This window comes from Canis aureus, chromosome 25, assembly GCF_053574225.1.
Source record: "Canis aureus isolate CA01 chromosome 25, VMU_Caureus_v.1.0, whole genome shotgun sequence".
NCBI lineage: Eukaryota > Metazoa > Chordata > Mammalia > Carnivora > Canidae > Canis > Canis aureus.
The window spans coordinates 26,625,051-26,639,517 of record NC_135635.1 but is presented as its reverse complement, the minus strand read 5'-3'; the positions used below and the strand labels follow the sequence as shown (position 1 = coordinate 26,639,517).

At 42.8% G+C, this 14,467-nt stretch overlaps 1 pseudogene across 3 annotated transcripts; it reads right to left on the bottom strand.

The window, feature by feature from the left end:
• LOC144297115 (cationic amino acid transporter 3 pseudogene) lies at positions 1–13,546 on the bottom strand (annotated as a pseudogene). Of its 3 annotated transcripts, XR_013364189.1 has the most exons (3): positions 13,415–13,546; positions 9,976–10,031; positions 8,742–9,735 (listed from the first exon to the last, which is right to left on the bottom strand). The product of XR_013364189.1 is annotated as a cationic amino acid transporter 3 pseudogene, transcript variant X3 (transcript). The 3 variants fall into 3 exon arrangements; XR_013364187.1 differs by lacking the exons at positions 8,742–9,735; positions 9,976–10,031 and adding an exon at positions 1–5,584; XR_013364188.1 differs by lacking the exons at positions 8,742–9,735; positions 9,976–10,031; positions 13,415–13,546 and adding exons at positions 1–5,584; positions 6,475–7,720.
• Between the last annotated feature and the right edge of the window lie 921 nt (positions 13,547–14,467).

The following is a 14,467-nucleotide window of genomic DNA, read 5'->3' as shown; positions in this document are numbered from 1 at the left end:
TCTTATTATTTTTATTTTAGCTTTATTGAGGTATAATTGACATATAAAATTGTACGATATTTAAACTATACATTGTGGTGATTTCATAAACATATACATTTAGAAATGATTCACTATGATTTCCCCACTGTGAAAGGATTAACCATAGAATTTTAATTTAAATATTTCATTAAATGAAGGTAAGTGTTCCAAGGGTGCCTTTGTTTCCCTCACTTATCTTTGCATATGGAGGAGACTCAGCTGGAGCTTTGCTTTTCAAAGCATGGTCCCTGGACCAGCAGCATCACCTGGGAACTGTTAGAAGTACAAGTTTTTTTTTTTTTTTTTTTTTTTTTGGAGGAAAAGTTTTGAGCTCCACTCAGACCTCCTGAATTCCAAATGCTGGGGGCAGGATCCAGCAATCTGTTTTCACAAGTCTTCCAAGTGAGGTGACATCTGGTAAACTTTTGTATTACTGAGCACTATTCCTGGCTTCTCTCCAGCACTCCCTTCCCTATAACTCGGGTTGAAGAAATAGCACTAAGTGTGCCCAGAAGAGCCCCTTCCAGTTTTGTTGTTGTTGTTGTTGTTGGTTTACTTTTCTATTCAGGTTCTCTGTGCCCAAAGGATACATGCATTCCAACATGCTCATAAATGAGCAATCCAGTAAAAGCAAGCTGTCTCCTATGGTGGGGAGTGGGGGTGCTCAACATTATTTGTGATGAAGAATAAATCTGTCCAATTTAGTGCTGCAGAATTAGCAAGCCACTTAGGTGGCAGATCTAAAGTTGATGGTTTAATCATCTGTCTCTATGTCTTGATTATCAATTGGTTCCAAACATAGGAGGGAGAAATGGGGTGTTATTTATTGGCCCTCTACAGCTCCAACAGTGGGTTCTAGTGATAAATGGGCAGGATGTAGGTACAGATCACGTGCAGTAGAGAGACCTAGATGAGAGAATAACAGAAGAGCAGGAGGCAATCCTAGGATTTTTTTTAAGGACACAGAACTTTGCAAATTACAGTCCTGATCTCTCCTGTTTCAGATAAATAAGCGGAGCATGAAAGGAAATGAGCACTTGTTCAAGCTCACATTGCTGGTTAGTGGTGGAAACCAGACCAGAACCCAGGACACGTGGCTCTCACCTGTGCATTTTCTGAGCAAGTGGGCCACAGTAGTAGACAACAGTAGAGAAACTTTCAAGCCAAGGATATAGATATCGCCAAGAATAACCAACCTCAGGGATTTTCAGCATAGGTAGTGGGCTCAAGGCCAAAGTGCTTTGTACTCAGAGGAAAGCTTTGGCTGCAACTCACCTCTGCATGCTCTGTTGCCCCCTCACACAGCCATGGCTAAAACTACACAGCTAGCTCAGTGAGCTCTGAACACTGCTTCATTTTCCTGTGCTTTTCCTGGTGGTGTTCTCTCTGCCTACAATCTCTCCCTGCTTTCCATGTGTGGCAACTTTCTCTCTATCTTTCCTTGGAGAAAGCCAACTCAAATGCCATTCCTCTACAAAGTCTTCTCTGATTTCACCCATCAACGCTCACCACTGTGCCAGCCACGAATGATCATCCTCCACTATGAATTCCCAAGATGTTTTATTTGCATGTTACTTATGACAACACTTTCTGCTTTGTGTTAGAACTATGTTTTACCTTTTGCATTAGCATATAAGCTTTTTATATTCTTTATTTTATATTCAGTGGCCATATTTCATCTCTTCTTTGCTCTTTTCCTAGTTTATTTTTGTATGACATATAATTAACATACATTGTCATTATATTACCCTCAGGTGTAGAATATAATGATTCAACAATCCTATCATTTCTCAGGTCTCATGAAGATAAGTATACTTAAAAAAATCATTCATATATTTGAGAGAGCAAGTGTCAGTGGGGCAGGGAAGGAGCAGAGGGAAGGGACAAGTAGACTCTGCTGAACATAGAGCCCAAAGAGAGGCTTGATCTTTCAACCTTGAAATCATGACCTGAGCCAAAATCCAGAGCTGTATGCTTAACTGACTGAGCTACCCAGGAGTTCCAAGATAAGTGTACTCTTAATTCCTTTTATCTATTTCACTCATCCTCATGTCCACATCCCCTTTGGCAGTCACCAGTTTGTTCCCTGTATTTAAGAGTCTGGGAAGTTTGTACTGTCTTTCTCTCTCTTTTTTTTTCTTTGTTTGCTCATTTCTTTTATTTCTGAAGTTCCACATAGGAGTGAAAAATATGGTATTCATCTTTCTGAGATTGACATATTTTACTTACCATGATAAGTCTATTTTTTTACAGAATGCAAAATTCAATAGTTTTTTATGACTCAGTAAATTTCCAGTATGTGTGTGTATGTTTATGTGTCTGTGTGTGTATCACATCTTCTTTATCCATTCATTTATGGATGTACACTTGAGTTGCTTCCCTATCCTCATTATTATTAATAATGCTGCAATAAGAATTGGGGTGCATAGATTTTTTTCATGCAAATAAAGCTTTTTCACAGCAATAGAAACCATCAACAAAACACAAAGGCAACCTGGTAAATGATGCAAGATATCTGCAACCTATATATTTCATAAGGTGTTAATATATAAGATATATAAAGAATTTACACAACACCAGAAAAACCAATAATCTGATTTAAAAATGGACAGAGGATCTGAATAAACATTTTTTCATAGAAGACATACAAATGACCAACAGACACATGAAAAGGTGTTCGGCATCAGTAATCATGAGGGAAATGCAAAATTAATACCACAAGGAGTGGGGTATCTGGTTGCCTAAGTCAGTTAAGTGTCTGACTCTTGGTTTCAGCTCAGGTCATGATCTTGGGGTTGTTGGAAAGAGCCCCACATGGGACTTCCCACTCAGAGGGGATTCCGCTGGAGAGTCCCTCTCTCCTTCTGCTAGTTCCCCTTGTTTGTATGTACTCTCTCTCTCAAAAAAAAATAAATCTTTTAAAAAACCAACAAAACAATGAGATATTACTTTATGCCTCTCAGAATCGCTAAAATAAAAAACACAAGAAACAACAAGTTGGCAAGAGTATGAATAAAAAGGAACCTTCATGCACTGTTGGTAGGCATGTTAATTGGTGTAGCCACTGTGGAAAACAGTATGCAGGTTCCTCAACAAATTGAAATAGAATTACCATATGATTTTATACTACCATACTGTGTGTTTACCCAAAGAAAACCAAACACTTTGTCTAGTTACTTTCAGTAATGATTGCTTTAAAGGCAGAAAGCAGCTACAGACATAATTGAAAAGTAGACAAGTAAAGAAAAATAAGTAGAAGCAATCCTACATTCCAACATAAAGACAGAATGGTGGAAGGGGAGGAGGGCAGGGGGTGGGGGTGAATGGGTGACGGGCACTGAGGGGGGCACTTGACGGGATGAGCACTGGGTGTTATTCTGTATGTTGGCAAATTGAACACCAATAAAAAATAAATTTATTATTAAAAAAAAAGACAGAATGGCTCTATTAACTTTTCTCCACCAATATCGCATGGGAGGCCTAGTTTTCCATGAGCTCAAGAGAACTCCCCATTATTATCCAGGGGACCTGACTGCATTCAGGTGTGATGATGTCCAAGCAAATGTGTACTGGCTCTGTTCAAGTCCAGGGCTACAGTTTTGGTGTTAACTTCAGTGGAGTTAAGCAAGGCTGTGCTGCATCCCATAGCCAAAGTAGATAGCAAACCCAATCAGCATCCAGACACCAAATTGGGCCCAGGTGCCAGCTGGCATCTGCATCATAAGGTAAAAATTCAGAAAGATGCTCAGAAGTGGGAGGAGAGGCAGGCCAGGTACCTTAAAGTAAAGGGGAGTGGAGCTCTGTGGCTGCCTCCAGATGACCCCAGTGATCCCAGTGATGAGCACCAGGAGCAGCACAACCACTGTGATCCACCATGGGTCTCCAGAAAGCAGACCTGGCCACTGGGCCAGCACCAGGCAGAGAAGAGTCAGCAGCAGAGCAAGCAGTGAGGAGCAAACAGAGACAATCAGGCCAGAGAGTGGAGTTGGGGTGGAGCTGTCTGGAAAAAATATTCGGCGTAGAGTCAGCTTCTCTGCTTCAGGTCCATTCTCCTGTTGCACCTGTGCTTCATTTCCCCCATTCTTCCTCTCAGGCTGATACCTGAGGATGAGAACACTAAAAGCTACCAGGGAGTAATTCAACAGAGTTACAATTGACCGGAGGTCCACAAGATGAGTAAGTCCAAAGAAGACTATCATGATTGCTGCAATAATGCCAAAGATCACAGTAGCCACCATGCGGGTGTATGTTCCAGTATGGATCCTGGCAAGGACAGGGAACAAGAGGCCGTCCTTTGCCATCATGTATACTTGATGACGTATGGGGACCATAAAGCCCAAGAGGCTGACAGAAAGACTACAGAGGAATCCAAAAGCTACAGCATAGTAGGCAGGGTCCCAGCCAATATGGAGAAATACCTCAGGCAAGGTGCTCCCGGCTCGGAGCTGGTAATAAGGCACCATAAGTGTAAGTGCTGCAGAGACACCAAAATACACTGAAATGCAGATGAGCAATGAAATCACAGTGCCCCTGGGGATAGAACACTTAGGATTCTGAGCTTCTTCAACTCTGGTAACAATACTGTCAAAACCTATAAAAGCATAGAAGCAGGTAGCTGCTCCACGGAGAATCCCCTGGAAGCCAAAAGGCACGAATCCTCCAGAGCCCAGAGGGCCCAAGCTAGAGGTGTCATTGAGTCCAGCCTTTATATAGTCCTCTTCTGTGAGCTTCCAGTTGTGCAGGTCCCCCTTAATGAAACCAGACATGATGATAAAACTAAGAACCAAAACTTTCACTAATGTGAATGCTTTGGTGGCCAGGGAAAACTCAGTCATCCTCAGAGTCAGCAATCCTATGAGCAACAACACAAGGCCCACAACAAAGAAGTCTAGATATTCTGCAAAGACCCGAGGAACATGAGGTGAGATGCTCTCATGCAGGGCCTGAGAGATCTGGTTCCCAGGCAAGTTGTTAAAAGCTAAAGACCAGGCACAGGCCACAATGGTGGTACCAGCAACAAAGAACAAGATAAGGTTCCAGCCAGTGATGAAAGCCCCAAGTTCACCTATAGTGACATAGGTGCAGAGATATGCAGATCCAGATTGGGGAACTCGAGCACTAATCTCTGAATAGCACAGCCCAGCCAACACAGAAGTTAGGCCGGCCACCAAAAAGCAGATCATGGTGGAAGGTCCTGCTTGACTGTTGGCCACTTCCCCAGCCAGGATATACACACCTACACCCACTGTGTTGTCCACACCCAGGGCCACTAAATCCATAGTGCTCAGGCTTCTGTCAGGGGCAATGTCAGTCACATCTTTCTTCAATGGACGTCTGCGCACCAGCTTGTTACCAAATATGTGAAGTGCCTGACACAGCATTCTGACTGAATTGAAGAGGTTTCTGGGATCAGTGCTGTAGAGAGCCCAGGGAGCCAAATTCTCCAATCAGGTTCCGTGAAGCTAATTAAGCTGAGTTGGGTTAGGTCTGCTAAGTTCCGTTGCTCAGGCTTCAAAGCTGCTGCTTCATATTTCATCTGGTATGTGCTGTCCCACCATAATGCCTAGTAAGAAATAAATATTTCCTGAAAAGTAGTTTTCAACCAACCAACCAAAGCTCAGAAGTCTCACGTCTTCTTCTGCAGCTCAGATATCACAGAAATTGACATCAAAGGACATGATAGGCAAATCAACCCTGCTTTCCCCCATAGAGAAAAGTGCCAAATACCTCCAACATTTTCCTTTTTTAATCAACTATATAACATAATTGTTTTGGTTCATCTAACATATGTAGCTTCATATGCTAATTAAGCTATAAGACACAATAGGGCATGAATGTATTCTACAATAATTCACAAATGGGATGTGTGTACGGTACTTAGCCATGGTTATGACCCATTAATTCACCGGGTGGTGGGCATAATTGATTTGCAGAGACATTTTAAAATATCATCTGAGGTTAAAATAGAAATTTAATCCCCCAGTCATAAATCCTTAGCCCCTATATCAACTAGCCAAGATCAGATGGCACTTGGTCCCTCTTTCTCCTCATACTGCATCATCCATTCAGCTGTCCTGGTGGCCAAGGATGTACAGTCCACTCCTTCCCTTTACTCACCTAGGACCACAAGGGTGCTGTGAACAGAGAGGAGAAGGGAGAAAGGGGCAGGCCCTTCATAACCCCCTGCAAGAAAGAGAGGACCAGGCTGCCTGAAAAGGAAACACTGCAGAAATGGGGGCAACAGCCACCCAAGGTCCAGGACTGAGAAGGGAGAAGAGCTTGGATGGTGGTTTTACAAATTCTGACATTCAATAAACCTCACCCAAAGTGAGGAGGCAAAATTCAAAAATTCAAAAATTCCAAAATTCCAAAAAAAAGTGGTCAAAAAAGTGGACAGTTTTTATGTCCACAGTTATGAGAATGTGATGTATAGGGAGAAAATAAATGAGTTACCAGCTCAGTAGCTCACAACATGAATAATTCCTTCTGTCTCCTTCCTCTCTGAGCTCCAGGAGAGAAGGTGAGCTCACTTCTGCAGACAATCTCTTCACTGTGTTCTATACATACCCTGCACCATCTGTGACATCAGCTGCCAGGGGCCTGGAGAATCTACCCTGCTCTGTGAGCTTGTATTAAAACACTTACTTGTAACTGTCTGTAATTTTTCACAGGGAATAATTTTTATTTCTCTCAAACCGTGGTCTCAATATGTTCAAATATATCTTCTTAATGAAGGAAATAAATGAAGGACGAGCCCTGTCCCTTCCACATAACTACATGAACTCGGGGCATTTGCTCACTTCGTCTAAGCCTCAGTCTCCTCATCCACAAGGGTCCTCACCTGACCTTCCTCACTAGATCAGCATGAGAATTCAGTGAGAAGATACAAACCATCACAAATTGCTGGTGGTAGTGTCACTGTGTCACCATCCTGAAACATAATGTTAGTGAGCACATTCATCTCATCACAGGATGGTTTGTGGTGCCAGGAAGTGGGAGCTATGCCAGTGTCTGTGGTGAAAGAAATATATAAATAAAATGTGCTATGTGTCCACAATGAGATATGACACAGTAGTCAGGGATAATAAGGTAGATTTATAGACAGTGTGGGTAGATCTCAGAAAAAAATGACAAGTAGGAGAAGTAAAGTAGAATGAGGCATATAGCTCAATGCCATTTGTACATTTACAAAAAGCCATAAAATGCTGTATATTTGTCAAGGATACACATGCATCTATTTAAAAATGTCATGTCATTGGGATTCCTGGGTGGCTCAGTGGTTGAGCATCTGCCCTTGGCTTAGGGCATGATCCCTGGTCCAGGGATCAAGCCCCACATCGGTCTCCCTGAAAGGAGCCTGCTTTTCCCTCTGTCTATGTCTCTGCCTCTATGTGTCTCTCACAAATAAATAAATAAATAAATAAAATCTTTAAAAAATGCCATGTCATTGCTCTGCTGAAAACCTTCCTCTGATTTCCCTTTTTATTCAGAGTAGAAGCCAAAGTCTGCATTTACAATCACCTACAAAGTCCTACAGTATTTGTCACTGAAACAGCTACCTCTCAGCCTTCTGTTTCTCCTTCCACTCATTTCTCTGTAGCCACTGGCCTCCTAAACATTCTGGCCCCCTAACATTCCAGGAAGGACACTACTCAGGGCCTTTGCCCCGGCTGTCCCTTATAATTGCACCACTTCTAGCCCAGATATCCACATGGTTGCTCTCAGAACTAGATTGGATAAAATAACACATGTAGCCCAGCCTTCCTGAATCACCCCACATACAACTGCAACAGGAAGCCTGCTTCTCCCTCTGCTTATGTCTTTGCCAGTCTGTGTCTCTTATGAATAAATAAGTAAAACCTTTGAAAAAATAAAATTGATAACTCTAAACAATGATATCTCAGTTCTTACTCAGATTCACTCAGTAGCCATCAGAGAGAGCTGCCCTTCCTGGAAACAGGATAAAGCCCTAAATCACATTCTTTCTGACCACTACATTGCACCAGATAGCTGAAGTTTGAGTGCTTTCTACCATTCCTTCTGGAAAATGATGCTTTCCTCAAGTCTTAAACACACACACACACACACACACACACACACACACTCCCAACCAGACCCACAGTTTCCTGTTCTCTATTAGGTCCAAACTTCTAAGATTCTATTTCCAAGGGGTTTTTTTCCACTGTTGTTCTACCACTTACTCCTACCACTAACCTTTTCTGTGGCTCTTACTTGAACAGGACAAATCTTTCAACATATATGCATATCTTGCTGGTACTAACATCAGCCCTCACACAGACTGCCCCATTCTGCCTAAAACACTCTTTCCAAACCCTGTTCAACATGACTGTCCTTCTGGAAGATTCTCTGGTTTCACTTGCAGATAGATATCTGATCTCTCCAGGATGCTCTCCTTGTCCCCTACACTCCCCTCATTAATGTCCAATGGCATAACACACTGTTCTAGAAGTTTTCTCTTGGTGAACAGCCAGTTAAGGAAGAGGGAGGAGGAGGAGTAGGTAGTGAGGTGGAACCCAGGAACAGAGCTTCTGTCTATTGATGTTTCCAGCATGCCTTTCCTTCCCCAGCTGAAGCCTGAGGTGCAAAGAGTTAACTGGCTACAGCCAAGGAAGTACCCCAGGTTCTACAGCCCAGTTTGGTGAAGTCAGAGATTTGACACAGGAACTGAGGACCAAGTCTCTTTCAGCACACTTTCACATCAGCAGCACATACATTAATACTGCAATGATACAGGGAAGATTAGCATGACTCCTAGGCAAGAATGACAAGTCTCTTCCACCACAACAAAGTGAAAGTACAAAGGAAGTAACCCAAGTCAGTTGAGACAAAGTACTTTATCTGTGAATTTTTTTTTATTTACTCCAGTTTCAACTCCTTGATGTGTGACAACTAAACAGACAGACAACACAGAACTTTATTACTTTCAATGCTTTACATTACTTGGAAAATAAGTCACCTACTACTTTGGCATTAGCAATGTGACATGATACTCAAACAGCAATAATTGCATGTAAGGCTAGCCTACAGAAGGGAGGAATGAGACAAAAGTCAATTGACTGACTGGTGTGTGGAATAGGATTTCATTTGTTTCAGGAGGATAGGGAAGCATCTTTATAGTATATGCTCCCAGAGAAAAAAGTTTTCTGTATTTTCTGCCATTTTTCCTGTACTGTCTATAAATAACTACACAGATGGGTTTCATTTGATTTTTTAGTTTGATTTGGGGCTAAAGTGAGAAACTGGATGGTCTCTCAAGTAGAAACCACAAAAAGTTTCTAAGTGAAAGGACTGGATCCAGTCTATTAAAGATCAGATTTCAACTAAGTGTAAGGGAATACAAAGGCAAATTCCAAATTAGGAAATTCAGGCACCACACTGATTCTTTGTGTAAATGAACTCAAGCAAAAGCATCATTTTTTCTACCCCCCCTCCCCCCACCCCAATCATGGCAAACGGAGAATTACCCTTTTTTGGGAATTTACCATTAAGATGAATTCATGAACACTTTCTTACCTGACAAAATTAGGAAAAGATAAGTAAACTATGAACCAGGAAGGGTATTCTGAACTCAGAAATGAAGAGTCGGAGCAAGAGAATGTCAACATCCCAGGTAGCTTCCCAGGTGATGAAACAAACACTTTCCAGTGTTGGCAAGACAGTATCTTATGCTCACCATTCGTCAGCCTGAGAAGACTGCATGAAAGAGAAAGGAATTACCCCATCCTGGCATTGTGTATAACTGCTTCTCAGAAACACATCAGTTCAGGTACATTTTCAGCTTGGGCCATGACCCAATAAACAGAGCCTCTTTTAGGTCTTTCTTCCATCCCCCCGCCAGAAACATAAAAACTCCACCACAGCATCAACCAGCAAATACAGTTTGCCCTACTAGACATATCCAGTTAAATATTTGCTACAGATATTAATACATACCTAGATACTAAGATGTAATAATACTAATATTAATACTAATAATTCTCAGTCTTGGCCTGTAGAGAAAACAAAGAGAGAAACCATTGTAGTAATAATAAATGTGTAACTTCTCTCCTAGGGAAAGAGAAGGAAAGGTCAGATGTTTTCCCTGAAAGGTTGGAAAGAAAGCTGAAGTAACCAAATTCAGCTCATACTAAATAAAATATATATCCCAACTTACCTCCCAGGAGTCTTCTGAGAACAACCTCACCAAAGGGAATCACTTACCAGGCATCCTTCCATCTATGATCTTACTTTGTACCGTATTCTTTTTTCATGTTACTTGGAAGGAGTCTTTGTTTCCCTTTATAAAACAAAACCTCCTTAGGGTAAAACCTGCTTCATGTTCTCTTCATGAGGCTAGAATTCCAAATTCTGCAAGTAAATATTACTAGGTGCAACCAACACACTTGAACTTGGGGGCATGGCAGCCCACAAACTGTCTGCTCATTAGACCAAGAGGAAACACACCCACCTCCTCCAACTCACTACCTACCCTACCACACCCAGTAACACATCACCCAAATCCCATCCCAGTCTGGAAGAGGCTGAATTGCAATTCAATGAAATGTTCTTGATGCAGAATAACAAGCTCCAGGCCAACTGTACATAGACTGATCCATTCAGCCAAATATAGACCAAACTCTATGTAGTTGCAGTCCAAGACATTTTTGTTTCCTTTCCATTATACCTGTATAGTCCCTGCTAGGTGCAGACACCACACTAGTATCATTGTGCCATCAATTGGGTAAACAATCAGATAGGCAGAGCTTTTCTAGGGGCAGTATAGACTCCATATTATCTAGTATCATTCTGGGATTGTTCTGAAAAGGTGACTTTTCTTAGTCCCTGTGAGATAACTTTAGAGAAGACAGAGTGAAATGCAATGTTCTTCATTTATGATTTGACACCCTGACAGGCCTAGTTTCAGTCAGAATCAAGTTTTAGAAATTCTTAACATTTACATCACACCAAAACAGGATGATCAACTTGACAAGTCAGAAAAACCTGAGCTTCTTTAGGGGGTCTTCAGAAACTAGATGCGCTATCAGAAAGAACCAGAATGAGATTTTCCAAACAGGAATAAGAAAGAGCTGGGAAAGCCAGGAAGTGTGTGCAACTAAGAGAATAGAAAGTGATAGGATACCTTGATGTCAATGGTGTCAATCAATTTCTTCTCTAATATCTTCCACAATTCTCTACTCCATTTTCTCAACCCCAAATCCTGTCTACACAGAACACCTAATAAAAATCCTTAGGAGAAAGCAGTAGAAGGAAATCCATCTGCCTGTCCACCTTATTTTCCAATCTAAAACTGTAATATAGGATAGACTCGGTCTACAATGAGCACTGTTCCAAATCATTTTTTCCCAAAAGGTCTTATTAAATAACCTTGTTTTTCTCCCCAAATCCTTCCTTTCCTTGTAAGATGAAAATCTAGGAACCTATCCAGTGCTCCTATCCATCACTATAAACTGTCTCCACATTTAGACCAGCAGTTGTGAGAGGTGAGGGCCCATGGCTCCTTCTTCCATGTACCTCTTCCCAATATACACCCTCAGTAATATACTGCACACAATGTGTCCTCCCATGTAAGGAATCAATTCTCTCTCTCTCTCTCTCTCTCTGTCCTCTCTCACCAGACTGTGCTTGCTTCCTCTCATAGCCCTAGGTAACTGTTCCACACCACCACCTGTTCCTTTGGAAAGTAAATAAGTATTGCTTTGGTTAGTTGCAGTAAAGACACCAGATCACCGGAGTCCTTTGAAAGTTGTGTCATGCCTCAAAGTCATGATTTCTTATGCAAATATAGATCCATATGACTTCTCCACCAAGACCCATCTGCCTCACCTCAGCTCAGGCATCATAATCTATAACAAAGGGCCTTTGCTACTACTTTTTCCAGGGCACTCTATCCATCTTTCGTAGGTCTTTCTAATCCCTACTCTGCCTTGTGATTTCTTGGATAATAAAAGAAAAAAGAGACAAGGATAAATCAAAAGAATATAATCCAAAAATTATATTTTTCATTTTTTTTCTTTTTAAAGATTTTATTTATTTATTCATAGACAGAGAGAGAGAGAGAGAGGCAGAGACACAGGCAGAGGGGAGAAGCAGGGTCCATGCAGGGAGCCCGATGCGGGACTCAATCCTGGGACTTCAGGATCACACCCCAGGCTGCAGGCGGCGCCAAACCGCTGCGCCACTGGGGCTGCCCCCAAAATTATATTTTTTAATTTGGAATATACTTGGTGAATGAAATTAGCCTGTACCATGATTTTGCTTAAACTAAGATTATAATGAAACTGCCTTCTAAAAGCACATAACACGTGTTCATTGATAATGGAGAGAAATTGTCAAAAACTGCCAGATGGCAAGAGAAATTAACCTAGAATATAACATTTTTCACATGTAATCAATAAAACAGGTTTCATATATCTCTAAGTGTTGTCTAGGCTCCTTGTGTTGAGGTATGGCCCACAGTGTATGCGATGGTGGGGAGTCGGGTAGGGTGGAGAACAGTTTAAGACTCCAAGAGCCTTCAAAATTAAGACGTAGCAAATATGTTTTGTGATAACAGCAAGCTGCCTCTTGGTCACCCAGTGTTTTAATGACCACACCCCAGGGGACCTTGGTAATCTTTCCTCTCACAGTCTGACCTGGTCTATAATCAATCCCCACCACAACTTTGTAAAATTAGATAAGAAAGGCAGGCAGACACCTTCAGCAAGTGTAAAAATAGATATTTAGCTCCTTGAGCCTACAGGAAGAAGCCCCTCAAATGCTCTCTGGCCATGGGGACCACATTATCAAACTAGGCCTGCTATTCTGCAAAGTCCACACGGATGGCCTCCCTAAGGAGATATGACATAGAGACTTTCAGAATCTCCAGGAAGAAAGTGAGGCAAAATATGAAGGAGGCAGCAGAGCCAGGTGGGAGAATCTTCATTCATTCAGAGAACCTGTGTAAGCACACTGTGTGCTGGGCCCTGTGGGAGAGACATAGATGAGGAAAGCAAGCTGTGCACCAGGTCAGAAAGGAAAGGTCAGGAAAGAGGGCAGGGCAAACAGGTGGGAGGATGCTGGGGGGAGAAGCATCAAGGAATAACCTCCCTTAACTCAGATTTTCTTCAGGAGAGCTGAAAATTCTCTAGTCTGAATGAGAATAGGGTGTAGGTCTCCAAATCCCTCTGACCCCAGAAACCACCTGCCCCTCCTAAACTCACAAGGTCTCTGGTCTGCACTCCTTAAACCAAAGTCTAGCTCTGGTTCCATGAAACACCCTCTGCTCAAACCCTACGGGGCTTCCATGGCCAGCGGTACTCCAAGCCCAGCCTTCTTCCTCTCTGGTTCTGACTCCGTTTTCTTATCAACTCTGTAAACAGAAGAAATCACTTACCCAGGGGCTTCTTCTGCCTCAGAGGAGAAAGACCTGAGAAGAAAGTGCAAGCCAAACCCAAGGAGGAGGAAAGAGGTTGGTCAAGCAGAGTCAGGACTTGGAGTGCAGCTCACAGGGCGCCCTCAGGGAGTGGGGCCCAGGGGAGGCGGGGCTTTGGGGAGGTAGAGCCCTTGGGAGGAGGGCCCATGAGAAAGATGGGAGATGGTGCAGGAGATGGATTAGGTACAATCTAAGACGAAAGCTGAGGTGGGCAACAGGAGACCAGTGGAGCCCTGCATGGTGAGGAGGTGGACTGAGGGCTTAAATGGGGCTTTGTTGGAGACTCTGATGGCAGCAAGAGGTGAATTTAGAGGTTACCAAGCTCTCCAGGGTCCTGGGTATGGAGGAGGTCCTGGCTGGCAAGAGGGGAGTGTGGGGAGCCCGGTGGAGCCCAGCCTGTGGTGTATGGAGGCCAGTCCCAGACCCAGCTGAAGAGCCCACTCTGCAGTCCTGTAAACAAGCATGGAAGCACCTCCTCTATCCCCAGGTGCCCCTCTCAGAATCTCTTACAGTTTCCTCTACCAGCGCCATCCATCCCAGGTCCATCACCTGGTTTTGTATCACCCCAGGAATAAAACTAAAAGGGAACAGGCTTAAGCTTCACCGGAAGGGACTTCATGAGTAACTCAACGTTCATAGCATATTCTGACTGAATGTGCATTGAGCCATGTGATGGAGGAAGTAAAGATCTAGTCCTGCCTACAGACATACCTGCTCTAGACAATCATTAAGTAGGGCTTTCAAGACCTTGAAATAAACACCAAGGGAAGATGATTCTTCCTTCCCAGAAAGGTAGCCTTCAAACAGAAACAAAATGTCTCAAAGGAGAAAAATTGAGTGGGAAATATCAGAAAGGGAGACAGAACATGAGAGACTCCTAACTCTGGGAAATGAACAAGGGGTGGTGGAAGGGGAGGTGGGAGAGGGATGGGGATGACTGGTTAACGGGCACTGAGGGGGACACTTGATGGGATGAGCACTGGGTGTTATGCTACATGTTGGCAAATTGAACTC